The sequence below is a fragment of the Sciurus vulgaris genome, assembly GCF_902686455.1.
Source record: "Sciurus vulgaris genome assembly, chromosome: 14".
Classification (NCBI taxonomy): Eukaryota; Metazoa; Chordata; class Mammalia; order Rodentia; family Sciuridae; genus Sciurus; species Sciurus vulgaris.
This window is the reverse complement of record NC_136475.1, coordinates 38,173,050-38,177,039: the sequence shown is the minus strand read 5'-3', so window position 1 is coordinate 38,177,039 and position 3,990 is coordinate 38,173,050. Positions and strand designations below refer to the sequence as shown.

Genomic DNA, 3,990 nt, shown 5'->3' with positions numbered 1-3,990 from the left:
AATATGCAAATGGTATGCTGTACTCTATGTACAAACTGAAACTGAAACAACATGTATCCCATTTGTTTACAATAAAAATAAATTAAAAAAAAGGAAAAAGAATTTGGGGGGCTGGGGTTGTGCTAGAGCACTTGCCAGCACTTGTGAGGCCCTGAGTTCAAAACTCAGCACCACATAAAAAATAAAATAGGTTTGCGCCTGCACCGGTGCTGGCTACTGGGCTAGCTCCCGGCAGAACTGCGGGCCCACGGCTCTGGGCGTAGGGCCCAGCGCCCACAGTCATGGAAATCCAGTTATCAAAATTGACTCCAGAAGAAAGAACCTGACAAACTAGTAACAATGGAAGAAACTGGGAAAGTTACCAAAAAGCTATCATCCCTTACACCACCAGGCTCAGCTGGTGTCACAGGTTAAAAAAATCCTCCATGAAGACGAAAGATCTTAAGCAACATGATGGATTCAGAAGCTCATGAAAAGAGGCCACCAATCCTTGCATCTTCAAAACAAGACATCTCCCCTCACATCACAAATGTCGGTGAGATCAAGCACTACTTGTGTGGCTGCTGCGCAGCTTTCGACAACGTAGCCATCACGTTTCCCATCCAGAAAATCCTGTTTCAACAGCAGCGCTATGGAATCAAAACCCGCCACGCGGTGCTTCAGTTGAGAAGGGATGGATTTAGAAACTTGTATGGTGGATGGTGGAATTCTTCCGCCATTAATGCAGAACACCACCACCCTGGCACTTACGTTTGGTCTGTGTGAGAATTTGTCTTGTCTTCTCTAGAAGCACATCAGTGCCCCAGAGTTTGCAACCCATGGCGTGGCAGCAGTACTTGCAGGGACAACAGAAGCCATTTTCACTCCATTGGAAAGAGTTCAGACATTGCTTCAAGACCACAAGCATCATGACAAGTTCACAAACACTTATCAGGCTTTCAGGGCATCGAAATGTCATGGAATTGGAGAGTATTATTGAGGTTTGGTGCCCATTCTTTTTTGCAATGGATTCAGCAATGTCCTGTTCTTTGGTCTTCCAGGTCCCATTAAAGAGCACCTGCATCCTGCAACGACTCACAGTGCTCATTTGGTCAATGACTTTATCTGTGGAGGTCTATTGGGTGCCATGTTGGGTTTCTTGATTTTTCCAGTTAATGTTGTAAAAACTCACATATAGTCTAAGATTGGTGGGGAATTTCAGTATTTCCCCAAGGTTTAAAAAATAATCTGGCTAGAACGGGACAGGAAACTGACAAATCTTTTCAGAGGTGCCCATCTGAATTACCATCACTCATCTCTTGGGGCATAATCAATGCTACTTATGAGTTCTTGCTAAAGGTTATATGAGAAGAGTCATTGGTGAAGTGTCATGTATCAACTAAATATACCTAAGAATGTAATTTGACCTTATTACTAATTGGCTCAAATATAAGTTTGTGTCACTAAGTCCAGGCTGCATGAATTATGGGCAAAGTTAATTTCCTTAAGCCTTGTCAACAACAAAAATAAAAAAAAATAAAAATTTCAGTAGGAAAATTAAAAAAAAAAAGGTATTGTGTCCACCTACAAACATATATATATGTTTGTATATACATATGAATATTAAAACATTTAAAAAAAGAATTTGGTAACTGGAATTTTCATTAAATCTTAAAATTATTAAGATCTAAATTATTAAGATCTAAATACTCTCTCTACATACAAATGTGTGTGTGCATGTTAAGTGTGTGTATGCACATACATGTTTCTGACCAGTTAAGGGCCTGCTAAAGAAGGAATGGAAGAATCCAAATAGTAATATTACAGGTGTGTCTCTAGTTAAATTTATTTTTGTACTTCATTTGGAACACAGCCTGAAACTTATGCAAACTCCATCTCTGCTGAAGTCATCTGTCCATCATCATTTGTCATTTACTCCATCCTACCAAGGACTAGATAAATATTGAGGTCAATTTCTGAGTTGATCCAGTAGATGAAGCAGTGTCACTGAACAGAATCCAACATGTATTTGAATTAATTTCAGACATTTAGTTAAAGAAAGGAAAGGTGTAAGGTTAAAAAACCTCGTAGAATGAAATAATGCATTTGAATAGGAATTTCATTCTTTGTAAAAAAATCTTTTATTTGTCCAGATTATTCTTTTGTTTTGGTTTGGAAAATTTCAAAGTATCTAACCAAAAGACTGATTAAATACTTGACTGTACAGGGCCTATACCTGTAGAAACTGAACTGGTATGAAGTTTGTGCTCTCTGGAGGTTGGAGATGCAATGTGATTAGTTGTGACATTTTGAAGGGTGTGAATGGATTTAGAAGAATAGTGTAATGGACACAGATTGCATTTTGAATTAGCTGCCAAATGGTTATAAAATCAAGGACTATCAACCAATTTATTTATCTTTTATTCTTCTAGAGGGCAAACAGGAACAGAAATTTTACACTAATATGTTTAAAGGGCAATTTACATTAAATATTTAAATCGATATTAAATTTCAAAGAGGGCCTTGATTTTACTTCAGTGGGCTCAGTAACTAAGTGAGAAATTGGTATTTCATCTGTCATCTAGATTTTTTTTTTCCTGTTTCCAAAAATTTTGGATAGTGAGTGACATGTGTACCCAGAAAAAAGTTGAGGTGGAGGCTTGGATGTTTAAAGTATCAGATTTTTTTTTCTCTAATTCAAAGTCCAACTTTACATATCTCAGAGTAAGCATATTATTTGAGAACTCAGTACTGTCAGTAGCACTAGCCTCTAAATTATTTAGAAATAGACTCTGGAAGAGAGTGATTCTTAGTGGCTTACAAAACCAAAAAAGATTAAAAAAAAGTACTGTTAAATCGGAATCTAACTGGGCATCTGGAGATTTCCCAGTTACTTTGTGTTTCTTGTGTTTGATGTCAGTTTGATTGACATAGATCTCTTCTTAAATCCAGGTGAGTATTGTCTCCTCACCCCACCCCACCCCAATTTGACCAACTGTAAGGGCTGCCAGCTAGTAGCTGGCCTGGCAGTGGTACTCACTAATCAACAGAAATAACCAGGAAACTTCAACACAAGACAATCTAACTCTTTTTGTGATAATTCATTATTATATCTGAACATGACCAAAACCAAGCCTTGCACAAACCGCCAAAATGACCACAGATTTCTCTTTCCCGAAGAGTACAAATAACTACTTCTCTTTTGTTGGCTGTGGTCTTAGTCCTGATTGCCTCTACTGTTCCTAGATAAAAATTATTAATGTACCTAATCATAGAATCACCTCATCTTGTGACAGCTCCGAACCAAGAAAAGACCTGGTTCCTTGACCTCTTCTTAAAGGCACCTAACATAGGACAAAATTTTATAGCTAATCCCTCCAAACAAAGGTATACACTGCTTTTTAAAATATTGTTAGTGATTTCTATAGGACAGGCACTATGTTAACCAGTTCATAGGCATTGACTCATTGATCCTTACTATAGTCTCAGAAGGATGGTATTGTCATTACCTACTTTTTCATTCTAAAATTAGTCATATAAAAGTTAAATGTATTATCCATAATCTCTATGCCTGAGATAAAAATGTGCTGCTAGGAATGCTATTGAGGGTATCATAGTTGATTGACAGCACCAGTGGCTACATTCTTGATCTATCACTGAGTTCCATCAAAGCCGTACTTCTCTAAATGTTTCTAGGCAAAAACCAAAGTACTAGTGTCAGCGTATTCCTAAAGCACAGGATTTCTTTAAGGACTGCTGTAGCTCAGAGACTCCCCACTAGCCTGAAAAAAACCTTCCTTAGAATTGAACTGAAGTCTGAGACACTTCTTACCCAATCTTCCGATCGTCCTCCTCTGTTATTATAGGTGCCTGACCTACAATGTGATCTCAAGACTATCTTGCTTCCTTCCCTTTATCTATCACAGACATTTTCTCAATTTTATTTCTTGCTTATCTAATCCCATCTATGGATCTACTTCTTGGAAGACCAGAACTTGAACAATTGCTCAA

The 3,990-nt window shown here is 37.7% G+C and overlaps 1 pseudogene across 1 annotated transcript; it reads left to right on the top strand.

Annotated features, from left to right (window-relative positions):
• Positions 1 to 289: 289 nt before the first annotated feature.
• Positions 290 to 1,347, top strand: LOC306643729 (mitochondrial nicotinamide adenine dinucleotide transporter SLC25A51-like; annotated as a pseudogene). Its single transcript has one exon. The product of its transcript is annotated as a mitochondrial nicotinamide adenine dinucleotide transporter SLC25A51-like (transcript).
• Positions 1,348 to 3,990: the final 2,643 nt, after the last annotated feature.